The sequence below is a fragment of the Elephas maximus genome, chromosome 7 (assembly GCF_024166365.1).
Source record: "Elephas maximus indicus isolate mEleMax1 chromosome 7, mEleMax1 primary haplotype, whole genome shotgun sequence".
In the NCBI taxonomy this organism is placed as follows: Eukaryota; Metazoa; Chordata; class Mammalia; order Proboscidea; family Elephantidae; genus Elephas; species Elephas maximus.
In genome coordinates, this window is record NC_064825.1 from 63753370 (window position 1) to 63779759 (window position 26390).

General features: G+C 38.2%; 1 protein-coding gene across 8 annotated transcripts in view; it reads right to left on the reverse strand.

Annotated features, from left to right (window-relative positions):
* The window catches only part of STK33 (serine/threonine kinase 33), a 193996-nt gene that overhangs the window by 139143 nt on the left and 28463 nt on the right, over positions 1 to 26390 (reverse strand). For 4 of the 8 annotated variants that reach the window (XM_049890311.1, XM_049890309.1, XM_049890310.1 and 1 more), the window contains exon 2: positions 8488 to 8570. The exons of the other annotated variants lie outside the window; for them this stretch is intronic. The gene's annotated coding sequence lies outside the window, so the exon portion shown is untranslated. The remainder of the gene's footprint in view (positions 1 to 8487; positions 8571 to 26390) is intronic. 8 annotated transcript variants of the gene reach the window in all.

The window sequence follows — 26390 nt, forward strand, 5'->3', positions numbered from 1 at the left end:
TTTATAAGAAAAGTAAATGATACATTCAAAGAAAAACAGCCCCTGATAATTCACATATACTCAAATTTATTTAAAAAAAAAAAAAACTGCCATCAAGTCAATTCTGACTCATAGCGACTCTATATGACAGAGTGGAACTGCTCCATAGAGTTTCCAAAAAGCAGCTGGTGGATTCAAACTGCTGACCTTTTGATTAGTGTCCAAGCTCTTAACCAGTGCGCTACCAGGGCTCCACTCAACTTTTATGGAACCATATTATTATTCCCGGGTTCCATTTTAAAAATAATAGAGCTAATCATAAAAATATGGAATTCCTAAATGAAGCCTCTTTAAAGAACCTACCACTTACATAAGGAGAAAAAGTGAATATAACTGAAAAACACTCATAAAGAAATGCTTCTATCCAAAATAGTATTTAAAAATTTACAAATACCAAATCAATCATAAATGTTTACATATTATTCTGCTACTGTACTCTGTTTTGGAAACCCTGGTGGCACAGTGGTTAAGTGCTATGGTTGCTAACCAAAAGGTCAGCAGTTCAAATCCAGCAGGTGCTCCTTGGAAACTCTACGGGGCAGTTCTACTCTGTCCTATAGGGTTGCTATGAGTCGGAATCGACTCAACAGCAATGGGTGGGTACTTTGTTTTAGTCGTCCCTGGAGACAAACGTTTCTATAAGAAGTATATTATTATTCTTTGTATTTAAGTACTGCTCTGAGATAATATTATCCCAGTAAGAAACACTCTTAGAATTACATCAACTAAAGCCATGACATGGTCCTATAGCCACAGACTGAACAACAACCTAAAAGCGTTGAAATGTTTCTTCAGACTGAGGTGAAGGACACAATTTCTCAAAGGGAAATGGGTTTTAACAGAAACTTATAAATAAGTTGTTGTCTGCCAGAGGTACATGTCCAAATGAATCAAAGAATAAGGAAATTCTGTGTGTGATTATTCCAAACTCATCAGAAGCCACACACACTTGGAAAACTCAAGACTATCAAAATAAGTACATTTCTTAGACATAATTTCAAATCTATTTCTCCCTGCTGGGTATCAACAACCAGAACGGGTGCTGATTTGTTCTTTTCAATCTTTTTTATGGCTAAATGAGCATGTAAACCTTCAAAAGAGAAACAAAATGGAAATGACAGCGCCATTTATGAATCTAAAATAATCTCTGTGAATCAGTGTCTTTGGAATGGACAAAAAGTCATATAAACATCCCAATTAAAAAGCAGTATCCCTTTTTAAGAAGTCTAAATTTAGAATTACTGACATTACAAAGGAGCCCTGGTGGAGCAGTGGTTAAGGGCTTGGCTGTTAACCAAAAGGTTGGTAGTTCAAATCCACCAGCTGTTCCATGGAAACTCTATGGAAAATTCTACTCTGTCCTATAGGGTCATGATGAGTCAGAACTGAACTGACTCAATGGCGATGGATTTTCTGGGGCCCTGGTGGTGCAGTGGTTAAGAGCTACAGCATACTACAGCAGCTAACCAAAAGGTCGACAGTTCAAATCTACCAGCCGCTCCCTGGAAACCCTATGGAGAGTTCTACTCTGTCCTATAGGGTTGCTATGAGTCAGAACAGACTCAACAGCAATTTTTTTTTTTTGCGTTACAAAGGATTCATGTACATATCAGCCCCCTGATACATCTATTTACAGATCACTATGACAACTACACCTACCCTCCTGGCGCAGTGGCTAAAGCAAATGGACTGCTAACCAAAAGATCTGCGGTTCAAAACCACATAAAGAAAACAAAAATCCTCACAACTAGACGAATAAGCAACATCATGATAAACAGAGAAAAGACTGAGGTTGTCAAGAATTTCATTTTACTTGGATCCACCATCAACACTCATGGAAGCAGCAGTCAAGAAATCAAAAGATGAAAATTGCAACTCAAAAAGAAAGACCAGACTTGCTGGCCTGACAAAGACTGGAGAAACCCTGAGAGTGTGGCCCCCAGATACCCTTTTAGCTCAGTAATGAGGACACTCCTGAGATTCACCCTTCAGCCAAAGATTGAACAGGCCCATGGAACATAACAAGACTAAAGGGGTGCACCAGCCCTGGGGCAGGGCCTGGAGGGAACAGGAAAGCTGGTGATAGGGAACCCAGGGTTGAGAAGGGAGAGTGTTGACATGTCGTGGGTTTGTTAACCAATGTCATAAACAGGGTGTGTACTAGCCGTTTGATGAGAAACTGGTTTATTTTGTAATCCTTCATCTAAAGTTCAATTAAAAAAAAAAAGACAAGACGCATTGCATTGGGCAAATCGAATCCAGGAGATCTCTTTAAAGTGTTAAAAAGCAAAAAAAAAAACATCACCTTGAGGACTAATGTATGCCTGACCCATGCCATGGTGTTTTCAATCGCCTCATATGCATACAAAAGCTGGACAATGAATAAGGAAGACTGAGGAAGAATCGATGCCTTTGAATTGTGGTGTTGGCAAAGAATATTAAATATACCATGGACTGCTGAAAGAATGAACAAATCTGTCTTGGAAGAAGTACAACCAGAACGCTCCTTAGAAGCAAGGATGGTGAGACTATGTCTCACATACTTTAGACATGTTATCAGAAGGGATCAGTTCCTGGAGAAGGACATCATGCTTGGTAAAGTAGAGGGTCAGCGAAAAAGAGGAAGACCCTCAATGAGATGGACTGACACAGTGGCTAGAACAACGGGCTCAAGCATGGCAACAATTGTAAGGATGGCACAGGACCAGGCAGTGTTTCATTCTGTTATGGACAGGGTTGCTATGGATCAGAACCAACTCAATGGTACCTAACAACATGGTAATTACTTTTAAAGGTAATCTAGCCACCAACAATTAACTTATAAATTCCTTCAACAAATTTTTATTAAGAGTCTACCAAGTGCAAAGGACTACGCTACGTACGGTGGGAGTAGCAAAGACTCATCTATCACAAGCTTTAGTCTCAAGTATCTTACAAGACTAGGTGGGGAGATAAGGATGCCTAGAAATAACTTAAAACAAGAAGGGAGAAGTTCCTAAACAGCAATAAAATAAAATTTCCTAAGAGGTCAGAAAAAAACAGAGGTTAATTTCCAGCTGGGATGATCAGAGAAGACACTGACATTAGATGGCAACATCTGAGATGGGCCTGAATATATAGACAGAATTTGGACATTCTCAGAAAGAGGCAAATGGATTGTAAGGGAAGAAAAAGAATGTAAGCAAAGGTGGGCATGTAAGAGTAAAATGCATGTTCATCCAAAATTCTGTTGCAGAGGGAGGGTACTGTAGAAAGGAGAATAATTAAAGATAAAGTAGGAAATGGAGGTTAGGGCCAGCTTGGGAGGGCTTGACTATGAGGCTAAGAAGTCCGGACTTCATTAGGTAATTGGGGAGCTAGTAAAGATTTCTCAGCAGGAAAAAGCATCATCAAAGTTGTGCTTTGGAAAGATCAATCTAGCAGTAATTGAAGTAACTGAACATCAATCAAATGTAGATGATATAGCACAGTGAGTATAATGTAAGCCTGTAGGAATTTAGGAATTCATTTATAAAAATGTAATTTATATGCATCTTTTCAGTAACACAGCTCTATAAACTGTCTTGCTCATAGACTAGTACCTAATTATATAAGCATCTAAAAAGGTCATAAGTACTATAAAATGATATCACAAAACCTCTTGCCTCTGCCTGGAAATCCTCCCACCCACTTTCCCTTCCGGTAAACGCCTTATCCTGTAGGTCTCAGTTTAAATGTCACTTCCTCAGAAAGGCCTTTTTTGAATCACTTATCCAAATTAGGTTCCCTGTTTTTCTCTTTCAAACCAACTTTCACTTCTTCTTCATAGCACTTATCACATTTATAGTTATACAGTTTGGTCACTAATTGATTAAAGTCTGTCTCCCCCACTAGATTGTGAAAGAAAGCACTATACTATTTTTGTGCATCATTATATTCTTCAGAGCCTAGAATGGTACAACATATAGTAGGTACTTAACAAATATTTGTCTTATGAAAAATGAATGAATAAGGAAGAGAAGAACAGACTTCTAAGGTCACCACTGTAATGCCACTCTTTGCTAGGAATTAAGATAGTTTCTTTCAGAGAAAAAACTAAAAGAAATCTTAAATTTCAACTTAAAGTGAAATTCCTATGTGCTAAAATCATATGCTTCCACAAAGAAAACCTATTAAGGCAAAATATTCCATTTTTCTCATATTTTTACGGAAATAATTCATAATGCAACTACTAAGTGAACTGGAATAAGGAATAGAAACTGAGTAACGGGTAAGCACTATAAGTCAGTTGTGATTCCTCGATCCATGTTGTGATTCCTTGATTCATGCATGTTAGAATCTCAAAAAGAACTTCAATATTTAACACGAAAGATTTTTACTACACCTAAATCATCAATGAAGTAGGAAAAAAACACTCAAAGAAAGATGACTAAGCTCCTTCATACTTCACTTCCAAATACTTGGTTTTCAGTTACAAGCTACTTCTACCTACGTACTTCATGCCACAAACGTAGCCCAAAATTTTCATAATAATAAACTTAGAGAAGATTAGCAATGTAATGAACCTTAAGTCAAAGAGGCCTACAGAAGTCCAAAGGAGTTCAACATGTGGGTCTTATCCTAACATTTAGCCCTCCACAAAATTTTTATTTAGAAAAATCATCCAATTCGCTAGAACACATGAACTAGGAAGTCCTAACCAATTGCGAATAGGGAACTAGAGAAGTTGGTTTAAAATTGGAAATGCTGAGGTAACTTGGTACAATGGAATACCTGCAACAAAGGAAAAATTTTATTTTCATTATTCATTTAGAGATATATGTCAAACTAAATTGTACAAATCATCCACTATATAAACAAAATGAAAAGAAAAAGACCACCACCAATTTATTCAAAGAAGTACAGTCAGTTTTGCTAAAAGAAGATATCTGCGTTCCTAAAAATCACCACACTATGCAAAAATCACACAATAGAAAACACAGGACTTACGGGGAAAATAGTTAGGGGTACAACACTCAAAAACCTTGTCGGGGGGAGCACGGCCAACATGGTGCCCTAGACAGATACACCATGCCGTCCCTCTGTAGCAAAGACCTGAAAAACTAAGTAAAACAGATACAAACGGCAATCCTGGAACCCTGAGCGTCAAATGAAGGTGTTTTAGTTATCCAGGGCTGCTATAACAGAAATACCACAAGTGGGTGGCTTTAACAGAGAGAAATTCATTCCCTCACAGTCTAGTATGCTACAAGTCTGAATTCAGGGCTTCAGCTCAAAGGGAAGGCTTTCTCTCTCTGTCAGTTCTAGAGGAAGGTTCTTGTCATTAGTCTTCCCCTGGTCAAGGAGTTTCTCAGCACAAGGACACCAGGTCCAAAGGACCCGTACTCCTGCTCTTCTTTCTTGGTGGTGTTAGGTCCCTATGACTCTCTGCTTGCTTCTCTCTTTCTTATCTCAAAAGACACTGGCTTAAGACACAATCTAATTTTGTAGATCTCATCAATGTAACTGCTGCTAATCCATCTCATTAACATCATACTGATAAGATTTACAACACATACGAAAATCACATCAAATGACAAAATAGTGGACAATCACACAACACTGAGAATCATGGCCCAACCAAATGGATACACATATTTTTGGGGGACATAATTCAATCCATGACAGAGGAATAGAGAACTAGATCAAATACTAAATGGAAGAAGAAACTGATGGAGAACGGAGAACGAGCAGAGATACACAGTGGAGGTTCCCAGTCAACTAACACAGCACAGTGGGGCCATCTTAAGACACAACCAGCAATGACTCCAGACAGGGAGTACAAGAAAGCAATTTCACAGAGATCCTGATAGGAGAGACATCACCTAGTAACCAGAAACACACTTTCTCACCACTCACCATTCTGGTGAGTAGAATCAAGAATCCCCGTTATGGAAGCCCCCACCGACAGGGTATGTAATACAAGCCACCCTCAGGCCCACCACACCCCCTCCCGCCACATAGGTTTTTTCTTTTTTCTTTTTCTTTCTCCCTCCCACTGAGCCCCACACATCACACTCCCCTCTTCCCACCAGCCCCTGCCACACTGCCACAGCTAGAGAGCTACCAGCGCACCAGCCCACTGCCACCCCAGGTCCACTCTGCCCTCAGTGGCTGGCTCCCACCCTCCCGTGCCACCATTTTTTTTTTCTTTTTCCTTTCTTACTTTTCTTTCTCCCTCCCAACTACTCCCATATGTCACCTCTACCCCCTTCCCACTGGCCCTCACCACACTGCCATATTTTTCTTTTTCTATGATTCTTTTCTTTTTCCCTGCCACCTAGCCCCATACGCCATCTGTCCCCCATCCCTCCAGCCCCCAGGTCTGCTCAGCCCCTCCTGCCAGCTCCACCATACTTCCCTTTTTTTTTTTTTCTTTCTCTCCCTTTTCTTTTTTTTCTCCCTCCCACTTAGCCCCATACACCACCTACCCCTCTTCTTGCCAGGCCCTGCCACACTGCCACGGCTAATGTGCTCCCAGTACTCGGACCTGCCACCACACTGGGCCCATACTGCCCCTCCCTTCCACCACTCGAGCAGCTGCCAAATGGTGGGAGGCAAGCCAGTACCACTCCCCATCAGGCATCCCCACCCACCTGGCGAGGGGCTGTGAACACTCCCACACCCCTGGACCAACATCAGTGTTTGGTGACTTTCTTTTGGGGTCTGTCATTGCCCAGTCCACCCTCAGCCACCTTGCCAAACAAGTGTACAGTGAAGTGGGCTCACCCTGCCTGCTGCTACCCTGCCCACCTGATAGGGTGCTGAGAGCTATCATGCCCACAGATGAGCAAGCAGCAAAGCACGCCCAGTACGCCTGCCCTGACCTATCAAAACAAAACAAGAAACCAAGATGAAACAAATATACAATCAATAATTCAAAAAAATAATACCTGGGAGACATAAAGACAATATCAGAACATATAAAAAGGTAGGACAAGATGACTCCAGCAAGTGACCTACCTGAAGAATCAGATAACCTTTCAGTAGAAGAAAAAGCATTGGAACTACCTGATATGGAATTCAAAAGACTAATATTCAGGGCTCTCCAAGAGATTAGGAAAGAGATCAAGGAAAACACACATATAACCAAGGAAAAAATAAGACAAAATCATGGAAAACAGACAAAACCAACAAGATCATAGCCAAAATCAAGAAAAACACAGGTAAAACAATAGAATAATTCAGGAAAATTATACTAGAACAAAACATCAAAATAAATAATTAGAAATCATACAAAAACATCAACTAGAAATCTAAAAAATAATAATATTTCAGAAATAGACAACTCAACAGAAGGTTTTAGGAGCAAACATGAAACAATGGAAGGCTGAATCAGTGAGACTGAAGGCAAATCATGGGTGTCACTTTGAGGAAAAAGCAGAGAAATGAAGAAAACCTAACAATTATGTGGGACAGAATCAAGAACAAAAATTTGCATGTGATCAGAGTTCAGAACGGGGAGAAAACGGAAAACACAAAGAAGACTGTTGAAGATCTGCTGGTAGAAAGCTTTCTAAATATCATAAAAGACAAAAAGCTGCCAATCCAAGAAGCTCAAAGAACCCCACAGGGGACAGACCCCAAGAGAAATTCACCAAGGCATATCATAGTCACACTTGCCAAAACCAAACACAAAGAAAGAATCCTAAGAGCAGCTTGAAAAATCACTTACAAAGGGCAAACAGTAAGACTAAACTCTGATTACTTGGCAGAAACTATGCAGGGCAAGAAGTCAATGGGATGACACACATAAAACCTTGAAAGAAAAAAACTGCCAACCAAGAATAATAAATCCTGCAAAACTCTCTCTCAAATACAACGGTGAAATTAGGACACTTCCACATAAACAGAAATTAAGGGAATTCATAAAAACCAAACCAAATTTACAAACAATATTAAAGGGAGTCCTTTGGTTAGAGAACCAACATCAGACAATAACCAATCAGAAAAGCAATACCATTTATAATAGCCCCTAAAAAAAAAAAAAAAAAAAAAAAAATTTAAGAATAAATCTAACCAGAGACGTAGAAGACTTATACTAAAAAAACTGTAAAACGCTACTCCAAGAAACCAAAAGATACCTGCATAAAGGGAAAAACACAGCATGCTCATAGATAGGAAGACTCAATATGGTGAAAATGGCAGTTCTACCCAAAGCAATCTACAGATTTAATGCAATCCTGATCAAAATACCAACAGCATTATTCAATGAGATGGAAAAAGTCACTGCCAACTTCATATGGAAAGGAAAGAGGCCCCGGAGAAGCAAAGCATAACTGAAGAAAAAGAACAAAGTAGGAGGCCTCACACTACCTAATCTCAGAATCTACTATACAGACACAGTAGTCAAAACAGCCCAGTACTGGGACAACAAAAGATACACAGACTAATGGAACAGAACCAAGACCCAGACATAAATCCACCTACCTATGGTCAGCTGGACCAAACTCCATCAAATGGGGAAACTACAGTCTTTTTAACAAATGGTGCTGGCCAAATTGGATGTTCATCTGTAAAAAGAAAAAAAAATGAAACAGGACCCATACTTCACACTATACACAAAAACTAATTCAAAATGGGTCAAAGACCTAAATATAAAACTTAAAATGAAAGAGATTATTGAAGAAAAAATAGGAACAATGCTAGGGGCCCTAATACATGGCATAAATACAATACAACCATAATTAAAAATGCAGAAACACCAGAAGATAAACTAGATAACTGGGAGCTCCTAAAAATTAAACACTTGCACTCATCAAAAGACTTCACCAAAAGAATAAAAAGAGAACCTACACACAGGAAAAAAACTTTAGGCTATGACATATCCGACAAGAGCTTAATCTACAAAATCTGTAAAATACTTCAACACCTCAACAACAAAAAAGACAAATAATTTCATTAAAAAATGGTCAAAGGATATAAACAGACACTTCACCAAAGAAAATATTCAGGCAGCTAACAGACACATAAGGAAATGTTCACGACCATTAGCCATTAGAGAAATGCAAATCAAAACTACAATGAGATACCATCTCGCCCTGACATTACTGGCATGAATCAAATAAAAATAAGAAAATAACAAATACTGGAGAAGTTACAGGGAGACTGGAACTCTTATGCACTGTTGGTGGGAATATAAGATAGTATAACCGCTATGGAAAACAATACAGTGCCTCCTTAAAAGCTAGAAATAGAAATATCATACAGTCCAGCAATCCCAATCCTGGGAATATATCCTAGAGAAATAAGAGCGGTCACACAAGTAGACACAGTACACCCATGTTCACTGCAGCATTATTCACAATAGCAAAAAGATGGAAACAACACAAGTGCCCATCAACAGATAAATGGATAAACAAATTATGGTATATACACACAATGGGCTATGCAGCAATAAAGAACTATGATAAATCTGGGAAACATCTCACAACATGGATGAATCTGGAGGCCATTATGCTGAGTGAAATAAGTCAATCACAAAAGGACAAATATTGCATGAGACCACTATTATAAAAACTCAAGAAAAGGTTTACGCACAGAAAAAAACAATCTTTGATGGTTACAGGAAAGAAACAGGGAGGGAAAATCACTAACTAGATAGTAGACACTTGGTAAATTTGGTGAGGGGAAAGACAACACACAATACAAGGGAAGTCAGCATAACTCGACCAAGGCAAAGTCATAGAAACTTCCTAGATACATCCAAACACCTTGAGGGACCGAGTTGCTGGGGCTAGGCGCTAAGGACCACGGCTTCAGAGGATATCTAGGTCAACCAGCATAACATAGTTCATAACGCAAATGTTCTACATCTACTTTGGTGAGTAGCATCTAGGGTCTTAAGAGCTAGTGAGCAGCTATATAAGATACATTTATTGGTCCCATCCCATCCGGAACAAAGGAGAACGAAGAAAACTAAAGACAAAAGGAAAATATTAGTCCAAAGGACTAAAGGACCACATGAACCACAGCCTCCACCAGCCTGAGCCCAGAAGAACTAGATGGTGTCCAGCTACCACCACCAACTGCTCTGATAGGGATCACAATAGAGGGTCCCGAACAGAGCAGGAGAAAAATGTAAAACAAAGTTCAAATTAAATTAATGAAAAAAGACCAGACTTACTGGTCTGACAGAGATTGAAATAACCCCTTAGACTATGACCCCAGGACACCCTACTAACTCAGAACTGAAGCCACTCCTGAAGTCCACCTTTCAGCCAAAGATTAGACAGGCCTATAGAACAAGCAATAACACCCTTGAGGAATGTGCTTCTCAGTTTTATCATGTATACGAGACTAAGTGGGCAATGCCTGCCAAAAGCAAAGACAAGCAGGCAGGAAAGGACCCCAAAACTGGAAGAATGGACACTTGGAACCCAGGATGGAAAGGGGGAGGGTGCTGACACAATGCAGGGATTGCAACCAATGTCACAAAACAATTTGTGTATAAATTTTTGAATGAGAAACTAATTTGCACTGGAAGCTTTCACATAAAGCACAATCAAAAAAACAAATACAAAAAACCATGACAGTGACACACACAAGATAAGAACCAAATGAAAAGGGTAGCAGTTTTACACATGTTAAATGGTTAGAAAATGCATACATATTATAATAAATATGGCACTTTACCTTGAAAAAGGCCTCAAGTTTGCTTGTAGATGTGGGCATTTGAAAGGTTGAAGCCTGTGAATTATTGTGAAGTGGTGGAAGGAGGGTTATCTAAAATGAGATGTGGGTGCCAAATATACTGCAATTATTCTTCCCCTCTTGGGTATGTGCTAATTGATTTTGATCACGGTGATTTTGCCATGCAGAACGTTTTACTTTTTATAAAGTCAAATCATTAACGTCTCCCTTTATGGTTTCTTGGTTTAGAGTTATGGTTAGAAAGGCCTTCTCTGCCCCAAGATTTTTTAAATGTTGCCCCATTTTCTTCTTAATAATAATTAAAAGAAAAAAACCCAAATCCATTGCCATCAAGTTCATTTCGACTCATAGCAACCCTACAGGACAAAGTAGAACTGCCCCCACAGAGTTTCCAAGGAGCGCCTGGTGGATTCAAACTGCTGACCTTTTGGTTAGCAGCTGTAGCTCTTAACCACTATGCCACCAGGGTTTCCAAATTAATAATAATTAATTTTTATTGAATGCTTACTCTGGTCCAGGCACCATTCTAAGACACTTCACATATATTATTGCATTTGATCCTCACAACAACCCTGTTAGGTGGGTACTGTTATTATCTCCATGATACAGATGAAGAATTTGTGACTACAGATGAGGTTTAAACTTACCTGAGGTTACATAGCTATTGTGTGGCAGAGCCAGGGTTTCAACGTAATCCAGTCAATTCACCAACTTTAGGCTACATGTACTAATGCTATCTCCACTAAGAAAAATGAGGAATTCACACATTTATACATACCTCCACCTCTTCTACCTACCCCACCTTATTGTTGTTATGTAATTCCTTTCTACGTTATTAGTTTTTACAGCCTTTACATTTTCTTCTTTTTTCATAAGATGCATCTATTTAGACTTATTTCTACATTTAAATGGATTCCATACACCTTGCCAATCCTTTCATACCTCTGCTTCTATATTTCTAAGCTCATCATCTTTATTCATCACTTACATGACAAGTTTTAATCATGAGGCAATTTTTCCAAGGGCTAGGTTCTTTAATGTTTGAGAATATTGTTTCTTATCTTTACACATAAAGCTTCCATTAAAGCTTTAGAGACACTGCTCCACTGCTCCCTGGCTTTGGCTATTACCATGATGTCTGAGGCCAGTCTCATTTCCCCCTTTAGGGAGACTTGATTTTTCTGGCTGGATACCATTAGTTTTTTTTTTAAACCTTGAAGTACACTAACTTGACTACTATATGTTTGCTTGGTATTGATCATCCTGCTTCAATTCTTCCTTGAATCATGTCCCCTTATGATCTGCAAATTACAATCTCCTTTATCTCTGAAGGTTTTTTTCCTCCATTACATATCTGAAAATTTTCTTCCACTTGTTCTCTTTATCAGGCACACCAATAATACACATGTTGGATCTTCTCTTTCTGTAATTATTATCTATAGAATATTAGATAGAACTCTTAATTGTAAGCCTATGACTTGAACTAGCTTAGATAAAAGCAATTTATTGGATGGATACTGGAGTACCTCATATAACTTTAAGAAATGCATAAAGTGAAACCGGGCCTCAGGGATAATTAGAACCACAGTCTTAAACACTACCAGGGCTATTTATCTCAACCTCTTGTCTCTTATTTCTGCTTCTATGTGTTGGCTTTGTTCTCACTATCACAGAAAGACCAACTTCCTCCACAAGGCAGGGAACATGGCTGCCAACAGCTCCAAAGCCTCACATCCCATGATTCTCATCATCAGAGAAGGATTGCCTTTTTTTCTTTAATTCTAATTTTAAAAAATTACTTTCCCTTCAGAGCCCTTTGGTTAAGAGCTCAGGCTGCTAACCAAAAGGTCGGCAGTTCAAATCCACCAGCCATTCCTTGGAAATCCTATGGGGCAGTTATACTCTGCCCTTTAGGGTTGCTATGAGTCAGAATCAACTTGACAGCAACAGGGTTGGGTTTTTTGTTTGTCTGTTGTTTTGTTGTTGTTGTTGTTGCTATTGTTGTTTCTTTGAGTCAATACAGATGTATTTGTCTGGAATTTTTTTCTGTTTCATGAAATAATTCTTGGCCTGAAATGTACTTTGTCTGTATGCTTAGAATGTAGCAGATTAGCCAACTTTAGTTTGCTAACTTAGTGCTTATCCATTTCTGATCAACTTCTGCAAAGCTCATTGTCATTTCTTCCTCCCTACTTCACTGTATGTTAGAAGTACGAAAAGACATAAGTGGTATATCTGTACTGTCACCTTAGTCTCACCTCTCCCTCCAAACTAAGGAGCTGCATTCCTCAGGAATATTACAATTTTTTCTATGGTCTACTCCAGCTCCTGACCCTAATAGGATAGGGCACTGGGGCCCTCTCAGTTACTTTCAGTGAAAATCACATTCTATTTACATTCTAGAGAGGTATGTATCCTCTCTTAGCACCCTCCCTTGATTTGATCCATATTTCACTATACCTCTAAGATACCAGTCTATAGCTTGGAACTGAGCCATTCCTAGTTTCATGGAATTTTTGCCTTAGTTTTTCATTCTATTTGTTAATTTTTAATTAGTTCCATGGCAAGGAATATGGTTAACATGCCTTTACCTTCCTGAATATCTACTGAATTCTTAGAAACAATAGTTACTATTAAAATTTCACTTTGGAAAACTTATAATTCACTCACTTATCAAATATTCATGGAATGGTAACTATGTGCAAGACAATTTGAAAGGCACTGAAGATACAGCAATGAAGAAGACAAAAATACTTCCTGCCCTCTTAGAGCTTATATTGCAGTGAGGAAGACAGGTATTTAAATAAATACCAGTAATCGCAAGGATAATAGGTTAAAGAGTGAGTAAAAGGACAGTTGCTAAAACAAAGATTAAACAGTGTGTCCTAAAAGTAGGGATTAAATTATTTTAGCTAGAGCATTTCTAAGGCGGTACCTCTCAGTATAGAGGGAGGCAAAAGTTTCCCTGAAATAAATTTTCTTTATTTTGTGAAGAGTCACTTAAATTGCCTCCCTGAATGACAGATCAAAAGATCAGTAAGCACCCTGTATCTGAGCATAATAGGCCTTTCTTGGGTGTATAACCTAGCAATAACTACCACTTTTCTTGGAATACAAATCCCACAGGCCTCTGGGAGTGTTCCTTAGGACTCAAAGTTAGGGAAGCCTAAGATAAACCTGACAAGGACCTGACCAAAGTCTTCTTGCAGGAAGCGATACAAATGGTACCAAAAGAGTACTAACTAAGTAGAGCTGCCTGGGTTGGTGATCCAAGCTCAACCCAAGTCCAAGAGTTCATGGAGGAAGGGTGACTCTAGAGCAGTCTGTAACGACCATGACACAAGCTTATACTTTCAAGAATAATTACCTAACATATGAATGCAAACTAAGGATACATTGTGCAGCCTGGGAAGGTCTTCACAGATGCAGTGGATAATTTGCCCCTTTGGAGCTATGCAGGACCAATCTTCAACAACAGCCTTTATCAGCAACAGCTATATTGTACTTATTAGATTTCCAGTTCACTCTCCACCTGGTACATGGAACCTACTATCCCTTGGATCCTCCGGGTTCTTCGACAAGACGCAAGACGAAGGGGAAAATGCTTACGAGGGAGATACGGAACTTCCCGGCAATAAAAGCATGTTTAAAATAATGTAATTAGCTTGATAATTAAAAGAGATATGACTATACTGGGATTTCCTTGAAAGAGTGACACTTGAGTAGAGATCTGAAGGACAACTAGCAGTCAGCTAGGGAAAGCAACGAATGTATTTCAAAAGGAGGATCCAGCTAATCCATGCAGGAGCTTGGAAGATTTGAGGAAATTAAAGTGGGCCAGTATGGCTAGACCGCAAAGAAGGTGAGCTACACTGCTGTCAGTCAAATATAGTGAGGCAGGCAGGGGCCATATGATAGAGGGCCTTGTAAACTACATTAAAGATTTGAGGCTTTATCCTAAGAGCAAAGCAAAATAATAAGTAAGTTTAAGTAAAAGAGTGACCTGATCAGATTTGCATTTGTAAAATATCACTTTGGCTTCAGGATGTAAGAAACTCAAGAATGGAAAAGAGTAGGAAGCCCATTGAGAAGCTATTTGAGGAAGAGACGACGGGTACAGGTGCAAACAGATTTAAAGATTTGGTTGTGGGAAACTCCCATCAAATGACTTCCTTCCCCATGCAATAGCAAGTAGAAGAGAGAGTGGAAACCCTGCTAGTGTAGTGGTTAAGTGCTACGGCTGCTAATCAAAAGGTCAGCAGTTTGAATCTACCAGGTGCTCCTTGGAAACTCTATGGGGCAGTTCTACTCTGTCCAATAGGGTCACTATGAGTCAGAATCGTTGACTTTGGCCACTGATGGATTAAAAACAGGGATGAGTAAATTCAATCCCAGAATCCTCTTGGAAGAAAGTGGGCACTTTGGCCTTACAGAATTCTGCTGAGATTTAGAAGGCAATTCTGGCACTTGTGAGTCCAACGTTACATTATACTGCTAGGTTAAGAATTCTATATTATTTTGTCAAAGTAAATCAAAGTTTTACCCAAGAGATTAAAAGCTATACAAAGAGAAGAACTTTCCATTTGCTTGCCCTTGTGCAGTATGTGGATATACTCTTCCTAAGTATTACCTTCAAGCAACTTCAGATGAAAAAAGTGAGGGAACTTGGGAAATACTTTTTGCAGCTGACCACAGATAGACCCTGGCTACACCACAAAAAGAGGGCCTTATTAAAAGCATTCTTAGTTGATGGCCTTTTCACCATTAACCAGTCACTTAGGTCAAAAACAAAAGATAAATGCCATTCCTCAGGTCTAGTGCCACCATCAACATGGAGAAAATGATGAAAGCCCTAGATTATAGAGGAAATTCAGCAACGGGTGCCTTTGGGAGAAGAAAGCTGACATTCTGTCCTCATGCCTTCAAAAACATATCCCAAGCAGAAAGAGATCTAGGATCAAAGCTATCTTTAAAGGACTAAAAGGTCTCAGAAGCACAGCTGCCTGCAGGTGTAAAAATAAAGTGACAAAAGTATACTGACAGACCAAATTAGTGGTCCCTAAACTTCCTTTTAGGCCTGCCCACTACTCTTCCTATTAAGACTCAAAAAGTCCTTGAGAGGGCACCTCCAGGAGTGTCATTTATGAAAAACCAAACCAACAGAGACGGAACACCTAGTAAGATAATTAGTGGATTTTAGGGGAAGCAAAAAAACAACAAAGTAGTGAGAAGTATAAGGGATAGATTCACCACCATCTAATCACTGCCACATGGAGAATAAAGTGATTTATAGGCAAAGGTTAAGAAACCTCACATTTTCAACAAAAATGTCCCCACCCACACCTCCCTGGAAGTTATAACCCTCTGCTTTTGTTGTAATTGGGGTTTACCTACAGGGTTAATTTTCCATTAGGTGTAAGCCTGTGGCCATCCCTACACTGCAGACAGCGTAAAACTGGGGCAGAGAAGAAATACTTTCTGTGTCAGGAAGCAGATTTTCATTGTTGGAGTCACAAAGCCCTGGGTTCAAATCTCAGTTTTGCTATTTATGAGCTATATGACCTCAGGAAAGTTACTGAAACTCTTTGAACCTTAGTCATCTTGTCTGTAAAAGGGAATAATAACAGGGTCTATCTCACAAGGTTATTATGAGGAGAAAATGAAATGCATATAAAGCTCTTAGCACAGTACAAATACACAGTAAGTGTAAGTACTATTAATATCAGAAATCATAAACTCTTGCCTTGGTATTCAATTTGTTCTTCTCTGCTACCTTTGAAGACTTCTCCGGACTTAGATGTAGCCTGTCTACCCGGAACCCCAATATCCTGTCTGTTCCTGCCTAACTCTATAGAACTCTCTTGTTCCTCACTCAACTATCCATCCCCTGGATTTAACTTATTACCTATCTAGACCTACAAACTCAGCTGACCCACCACTCCTATGTAACTTCCCTCCCTGTCCTGGCCTCTTCTGCATGTTGCCATTCATTCCCAGTGTGACAAATGTGAAGTCAAGTCAAATTGTTTCAGTTAGCTTGAAGACTGCCTAAAAGACTTTATTTAACCTACAGTAGCCAGAACCATTACTTACATATAACTGACATCATTGGTCAACTGATAAATTACTCTGTACTTGGGACCATGCTAGACTCTCCAAGTAACTGTATTTAATTCCTACAAAATATGACCCTCCTCTTTTACAAACACAGAAGTTATCTCAAAATTTTGCTTCTAATTGACTCTCTTGGTTTCTGCATGTTAACACTGTTATTTCCAAAATTTGAGAGCTGAGAAATAGGATTCTCCAGGCTACATAGACCCATATAGCCTTCAAATTACCAGAGGTTTTTTTTTTTGTGTGTGTGTGAACACTAAATCATTTTACTATTTCATTACTCTCAGGGTATAATCTAAGTCCTTGATTGAATTCAATGAGTCAAGAAAAGGAATTTGGAGTACTAGTAACCCAAAATTGATTTAATGTTTAATGTGTGGTTAGTTTAGAGGCAATAAAGAAAGGTCAAGGTCATTAGCCTTTTCTATGCCAGTTATCATCTCATGGGATATCTTGATTAAATTCTGCAAATATAGTCTATTGAACCAATAGTAGGTCGTGTAATAGTCGTATATGGTTTAATACTATAAAGATGACTCTTCAGTTACGTTTCTAACACAAAAATTATTTTACTACCCAACTGTGTTTCAAAGGATTTTTTCATTTAACAGACTTGTAATTTTGCACTTTGAAAAACAGAGACATTTATATTGTCAGGTGATAGACTGACCTCTAGTGGAAATTAAAGAAATTACTTAACAAGCCTTCCAGAGAGGTCTTTAATACAGTCCAACCCACTGCCGTCAAGTCGATTCTGACTCATGGCGACCATATAGGACAGAGTAGAACTACCCCATAGAGTTTCCAAGGAGCACCTGGTGGATGTGAACTGCTGACCTCTTGGTCAGCAGCCGTTGCACTTAACCACTATGCCACCAGGGTTTCCTTAATACAGTTAGAGCTGTCCAACTTACGACATTATTGAAATGTTTAAAATACTGATAATAAAATTTACTTGGGATTAATCAGTTCAAACTAGGTAGAATAGAAAGGGTTAAGAGCAGAGACTCTTTGCTTAATAGCCCATCTCTGTCACTTTCCAGCTGTGTAATATTGAACGACACAGGAAGCATCAAAAGAAGATAGAAGGAATACACAGAGTTGCTGTACAAAAAAGAATCGGTCATGGTCTCGAGGGACATCTAGGTCAACTGGCATAACATTGTTCCTAAAGAAAATGTTCTACATTCTACTTTGGTGAGTAGCATCTGGGGTCTTAAAAGTTTGTGAGTAGCCATCTAAGATACATCTATTGGTCCCATTCCATCTGGAAAAAAGGAGAATGAAGAACACCAAAGACACAAGAAAAATATTAGTTCAAAGGATTAACAGACCACATGAACCACAGCCTCCACCAGCCTGAGCCCAGAACTAGATGGTGCCCGGCTACCACCACCAACCATTCTGACAGGAATCAGAATAGAGGGTCCCAGACAGAGCAGAAGAAAAATATAGAACAAAACTCAATTTCACAAAAAAAAAAAAAAAAACCAACAAAAAAATATAGACTTACTGGTCTGACAGAGACTGGAGGAACCCCCACAACTATGACCCCTGGACACCTTGCTAACTCAGAATCCACTCGTAAAGTCCAATTTTCAGCCAAAGATTAGACAGGCCTATAAAACAAATGGAAACCCTGGTGGCATACTTGTTAAGAGCTATGGCTGCTAACCAAAAGGTTGGCAGTTTAAATTCACCAGGCGCTCCTTGGAAACTCTATAGGGCAGTTCTACTCTGTCCTATAGGGTTGCTGTGAGTCGGAATCGACTGGAGGGCAACAGGTTTTTTTTGTTTTATATATAAAACAAATAACACATGTGAGGAACAGGCTTCTTAGCTCAATCAACTATATGTGACCAAATGAGCAACACCTGGCCAAAATCAAAGATGAGAAGGCAGGAAGGGATAGGAAAACTGGACAAATAGACATGGGGAACTTAGGGTGGGAGCGGAAAGGAGGAGAGTGGAAGGCAATGTGGGGATTGCAACCAATGTCACAAAACAATTTGTGTATAAATTTTTGAATGAGAAACTAATTTGCACTGTAAACTTTCACCTAATGTACAATAGAAATAAATAAAATGAATTGATCTGTGTTCAGCCATTTCAGGAAGTAGCATATGACTGAGAACTGATGATATTGAAGGAAGAAGTCCAAGCTACACTGAAGGCACTGGCAAAAAACAAGGCTCCAGGAACTGATAGAATACCTAGTAAGATGTTTCAATTAATGGAAGCAACACTGGAAGCAATCACTCGTCTATGCCAAGGAATTTGGAAGACAGCTACCTAGCCAACCGACTGGAAGAGATCCATATACATGCCCATTCCGAAGAATGGTGATCCAACAGAATGTGGAAATTATCGAACAATATCATTAAGATCACACACAAGTAAAATTTTGCTGAAGATCATTCAAAAACGGTTGCAGCAGTACACCAACAGGGAACTACTAGAAATTTAAGGCAGATTCAGAAGAGGATGTGGAATGAGGGGTATCACTGCTGATGTCAGATGGATCTTGGCTAAAAGTAGAAAATACTAGAAAAAGGTTTACCTGTGTTTTATTGACCATGTAAAGGTATTCGACTGTGTGAATCATAACAAATTACGGATAATACTGTGAAGAATGGGAATTTCAGAACACTTAATTGTGTTCATGAGGAACATGTACATAGACCAAGTCTACATACAACAGAACAAGGGGATACTGTGGTTTAAAATCAGGGTTGTACGTCAGGGCTGTATCCTTTCACAATACTTATTCAGTCTATATGCTGAGCAAATAATCTGAGAAGCTAGGCTATATGAAGAAGAATGCAACATCAGGATTGGAGGAAAACTCATTAACAACATGCGTTATACAGATGACACAACCTTGCTTGCTAAAAGCAAAGAGGATTTGAAGCACTTATTGATGAAGATCAAAGACTACAGTCTTCAGTATGGATTATACCTAAACATTGAAAAAAAAAATCCTCACAATTGGACCAATAAACAACATCACGATAAGTGGAAAATATGTTGAAGTTGTCAACAATTTCATTTTACTTGGACCCACAATCAATACCAGCAGTCAAGAAATCAAACAACATATCTCATTGGGCAAATCTGCTGCAAAAGACCTCTTTAAAGTGTTAAAAAGCAAAGACATCACCTTGAGGACTAAAGTGCGCCTAACCCAAGCCATTTTATTTCCAATGGCCTCATATGCATGTGAAAGCTGGATAATGAATAAGGAAGACTGAAGAAGAATTGATGCCTTTGAATTATGGTGTCGGTGAAGAATACTGAATATACCGTGGACTGCCAGAAGAAAGAACAAACGTGTTTTGGAAGAAGTACAGTGAGAATGATCCTTAGACGCGAGGATGGCAAGACTTCATCTTGTGTACATTGGACATGTTATCAGGAAGAACCAGTCCCCAGAGAAGGACATCACGCTTGGTAAAGTAGAAGGTGATCAAAAAGAGGAAGACCCTCAATGAGACGGACTAACACAATGGCTACAACAATAGGTTCTAACAAAGCAACGATTGTGAGGATGGAACAGGACCAGGCAGTGTTTCATTTTATTGTGCATGGGGTCACTATGAGTCAGAATCCACTCAATGGCACCTAACAACAATGACAACATCTGTCTCAGTTTTCCCATCTGTAAAATAGGAAAAATATTACCTATCTCCCAGGACTGACATGAGGATCAAACGAGCTAATATATGAAAAGTATCAAGATCACTATCTGGTACATAATTAAATGTTATCAAATGATTAGCTAATATTATTTGTGGCCAGAAGAAGTTATGGCTGGAGGCAAATCATAACTTCAGAGGATATGAAGAAAAGTGGAGTCTGGGCTAGATCACCCCTCTTTAGGAATCCAGCTATAACAATACAGCATCAACTCAGTCATCCCATTTTCAGAAATATAAGAGCTATAACTGTATATAACAAGGGGAAAAATTAGAAGCATGTGAACTTGTCCTTAGATGGGTAAGATGAAGATACCAGATACCATCTTTAAACCAAAAAAAATTATAGTTCCAGCTCACAAGAATCCCTCCATGCTCTGAACTGCTTTTATACTTAACGTCTGCAGCACACACAATTAACACCTTGCTGCTCACTCAATCAGTTGTCTGGGATTATCTGAATCATATGATGTAGCCTTCTTCTGTAACTGCCTTGTTCTTTGATTGGACTTATATGACAGAATTCTAAACTTTTAAAAAATAAGCTTCCAATGCTCCCTAGAGCAACATATCTGATTAATGAGTAAAAGGTGCCTCCTTAGAAAGTTCCCACACTTTTTTTTTTTTTTTACAGCCTTCAGTAAGGATTACACCTTAACATAAAGAAAACTAAAATCCTCACAACTGGGCCAGTAAACATCATGATAAACAGAAATACTAAAGTTGTCAAAGATTTCATTTTACTTGGATCTACAATCAAAACCCATGGAATCAGCAATAAAGAATCAAATGACATATTGCATTAGGCAAATCTGCTGCAAAAGGCCTCTCTCAAATGTTAAAAGCAAAGATGTCACTTCAAGGACAAAGGTGTGCCTGACTCAAGCCATGATATTTTCAATCACCTCATATGCATATGAAAGCTGGACAATGAATAAGGAAGGCCAAAGAAGAACTGACACCTTTGAATGATGATGTTGGCGAAGAATACTGACTATATCACTGACTGCCAGAAGAATGAACAAATCTGTTTTGGAAGAAGCACAGCCAGAATGCTCCTTCTAAGTGAGGATTGTGAGACTTCGTTTCACTTACCTTGGACGTGTTATCAGGATGGACCAGTCCCTGGAAAAGAACATCATGCTTGGTAAAGTAGAGGGTCAGCAAAAAAGAGAAATGGACTGACACAGTGGCTGCAACAATGGGCTCAAACAGAGCAACAATTGTGAGGATGGCGCAGGACTGGGCAGTGTTTCATTCTGTTGTGCATGGAGTCACTACGAGTAGGAAGCAACCTGATGGCACCTAACAAGCCTATAAAGCTGAAAATATAATTTCCACTTCTTTTTCCAAGGCAAGTCTAAATCAGCAGTTATTTTCAGCTGACAGAAATGCCCATAAAATTGAAAAATGATCTATAATTTCAAGGCACTTCTTTACCACAAAGTAATTGTCATCCAGAACAAAATAGCTTGTTTTTCTCATAAAACAATATGATCACCCAAATAAAATGAATATAGTTCTTAGTTCCTTCCATCTTTGCCCTGAAATACCCTAATTCATTTCAGTTGATTCACATTTCTTATTCTATGAACACTCCACACTGAAATTAAAAGTTACAATTGAGTTATTCAATACAAACATGATCCCATTAAAATGACATAAAAGTTCTTCTAAAATCTTACTCATAACATTTACATGTATTTACTGTGAGACAAAAAAGGACCAATTTATGTAACCGGAATCATAAATTGTGGATAATGTATTATATGTATAAACCACAACTCAAAAATAATTACAAAAATTAATATTGCAATATAGTTAGGCAAATTCTAGAAAACATCATACATACTGTAATATAATTCTCTCTGCTGTTAAAAGTCACTAAGAAATGCAGCAGTATTAAAGCATATTTTTCAAGACAACTGTAAAAATTAGGTTATTTGAAGCTTTTGGAAACTCAAGTTTATTTGGAAATATACAAGCAATAAAAGTATTTGATATTTCATAGTTTTCCATAAAAACTGTGTCCCTGAATATTTCCCTAATACCTATCTAGGAAATATAATGTAGCAGAAAGAAAGTCAATTCTGATACTACAGAGTAAAATCTCATTCTTTTATAAGCTTTTTGTGGCTAGACCTTAATCGATAATGTGCTGTATTATCTTGTTTCTCTTGTACTAAATCAACACTTAAATTCTAAAGATTATAAAAATAACAATTCACTTCTACCAAAGATACTAAAGTAGACAATGAAACTACGCACCCTGGCAAAGATCTAAAGGAAAATATTTAGTAATATAAGTTTCCTTTTTGGAAGTTTAAGATATACGAGTTCAAAATAGAATAAAGTTCAATGCTCCTAAGACATTATCTGAAGAAGGCCCACAAGATGACTTTTAAGAAATGTCACAAAACATGAATTTCCAAAGGTTCCCAACCTGGATGCACATTTTGTAAGAATGATAAACTGATTCTAAAATGTATTTATAAAGCAAAGGTCCCAGAAGAACCAAAACAATCCTTGAAAAGAATGAAGATGGAGGACCCACACTGCTTTGTTTCAAGACACTGGTATGGGGGTATGAATAGACAAATCAATGGAACTGAACAGAGCTTCAAGAAATAGACCCATATGGTCAACTGATTTTTCAACAAGGGTAGCAATGCAATTCAACAAGGTTAAAAACAAACAAAACAGTTTCAACAAATGGTGCCAGAACCACTGCATATGCATGAAGAAAAGAAACAGAACTTCAACTCTATGTCACGCCACATACAAACATTAACTTGAAATGGATCGTATCAAAGCTAAAATTATAAAGCTTCTAGAACAAAACACAATATATCTTCATAACTTTCAGGTTAGTTAAAAATTTCTTAGACAGGACACAGACGGCATTAATCATAAAAGAAAAACTGATGTTAGACTTCATCAAAATTAAAAATTTTTCTTCCTCAAAAGAAACCATTAAGAAAATAAATAAGCAAATATCATCCATCGGAAGAGAACACTAACTATATATTCTGACAAGGGACTTGTATCCAGGATTATAAAGAACTTGGACAACTCAATAATAAAAAGACAATCTGTTACAGAAAAGGGCAAAAGAAGAGACACTTTACAAAGGATATACAAATGGCCAATAAAAAAAAAAAAAAAAAAAAACTAGTGCCATCGACAAATGGCCAATAAGCATGTGAAAAAAGACACAGTCATTAAAAAAAAATAAGTGCAAATCAAAAACCACAATGAGATACTCCTACACACTCTCCACAATGGTTAAAATTAAAAACACTGATAAAGCCAAGTGTGGGGGAGGTTGTGGAGCAACAGAACCCTCATATGTTGCTGGTGAGTGTAAAATGGTACAACCACTTTGGAAACAGTTTGACATTTTCTTATAAAACTAAACACACATCTGTGCTATGAACAAGTAATTCCAATCCTAGATATTTACCAAAGAAAAATGAAAACGTGTCTACCAAAAGCTTATATGAGTATATTCAGGGCAGCTTTTGTAATGGCCTAAAACTAGAATCAACCCATATGTCCATCATCATGTGACAGATAAATAGATTTGTGGTATATCCCCACAATGGAATACTACTCAGCAATGAAAAGGAAAAAACTATTGATATATATAATAACATGGATGAATATCAAAGTAAATACGCTGAATGAAGGCAGGCAAAAAAAGGAGTACATACTGCACTTTTCCATTTATACAAAATTCTAGAAAATGCAAAATAATCTACAGTGACAGAAAAGTGATCAGTGGTTGCCTGGGAATGGGAAGGAGAGAGCAGGGAGGAGCAGAAGTCCGGTATTAAAAGGGCATGAGAGAACTTTTGGGAGTGATAGATATGCTCATTATTTTGATTGTGGTGATGGTTCCACAGGTATAACCATATATCAAAATTTATCAAACTGTATACTTTAAGCATGTACCATTTATTGTATATCAATTACATCTCAATAAAGCTGTTAAAATACGCAACACACAACATGGAGACTTCTGCTTCCAGTCAAGGTGGAACAACAGGGTTCAGATTTACCCTTCTGCCTTAAACTGCTAGAAAACTATAAAATATATGATACAGCGGTTTGCAGACATCAAACCACAGGCAACACAGGACTGCGATACCTGAGAGAATGATTGTACCAGCTTATTGCCTAGAGGCAGTTTCTGTAAGTTCAGCTTAGGTAAAGGAGAGAGCTGTACAGAGATAGAGAGAGCTCCAGAGATCTGCAGAAAGGTCCTTGAGTGTCTCTGGCTAAGAACTGATATGCACATATGTGAGACCAAAACTACCTAAGGTTGGAGGTGGGGGGGCTGGAGGGGAGAAGGAAGTGAAAAATAGCCCGAAGAGCAAAAGGCAGAACAATTCCCAGAGCTCATACAGGACAGGGAATTCTTCCTACTCACACCAACCAAAGAGGAAAGACCTCAATTACACCAGGAATCAAGCAGCCTCTGCAGAAGGAATTTACCTTAGTAACAGGGATAAATGAGCCCTAGACTAAAGGCTGCTCTGGACCTGCCCTTTTAAGCAAGTCTCAAAAGGCTTCAACCGATTCCAAGCAACCTAACAGCATGCCACAACAAATTCCAACACTACGTAAAGAAAGGTAACTAAATCCATCAACTAACAACATAAAATTCATCACGTCTTCCATTCAATGAAAAGTTAGCAGGCACGCAATGAATCAAGAAACTATGACCAGAAACGACAGAGATGATGGAGCAAGCAGACAAGAAAATTAAAACAACTATTATAAATATGCTCCACATGTTCAGGGGGGTAGAGAGATACATGAACATGATGAAGAGAAAAATGGAAGGTATTTTTTAAATGACCCAAATGGAACCAGTATAGATGAAAAATATAATACCTGAAATGAAAAACACCGTGAGTGGATAGGCTTAAGAGCAGATAAGATATTTCCAAACAAAAGATCAGTTAATTTGAAGACATATTAATAGGAATTATCCAAAATGAAGCACAGATGGAAAAAAAAAAAAAAGTGAAGAAAAAAATGAACAAAGCTTCAGTGATCTCTAGGACAACAGCGAGCATTAAAATGTACATATAAATGGAGTACCAAGAAAAAAGAATGTGGGCAGAAAAATATTTAAAGAAATAACAGCTGAGATTTTTCTAAATTTGATGAAAAGTATAAACCCACGGATTCAAGAAATTCAACAAACTCTAACAACATTCACTCAAAACAAAACAGATACAAAGGAAAAATTGATAAGTTGGACCTCATCAAAACTAAAAACGTTTGCTCTGGGAAAGATTACTTAAGGATGAAAAGACAAATTACAGACAGGGATAAAATATTTTCAAACTGCATATCTAACAAAAGACACATATCTAGAATATATAAAGAACTCTCAAAACTGAACACTAAAAAAAAATCCAACTAGAAAAGTCAAAGCATTAACCAAAGAGGATACACAGATGGCAAACAAGCACATGAAAAGATGCTCGATGTCATTAGCCTTTACAGAAATGTGAAAACCACAACGCAATAACACTACACACCATTCAGAATGGCTAAAATAAAAAATAGTGACAATACCAAATGTTGGTGAGGATGTGGAGAACCTGGATCATTCATATGTTGCTGGTGGGAATGTAAAATGGATGGAACGGCCAATTCTGGAAAAGAGCACTGTACTTTCTTTTAAAACTAAAAATGGATTTACCACAAAATCCAGCAACTGTACCCTTTGGCATTTGTCCCAAAGAAACAATAGCTTATGTCCACCCCGTGATGGTTAATTTTGTGTGTCAACCAGTGGCATCACTAGGTTGGTGTCACCCAATACAGTAACTCATGATGTTATCTCCCTAT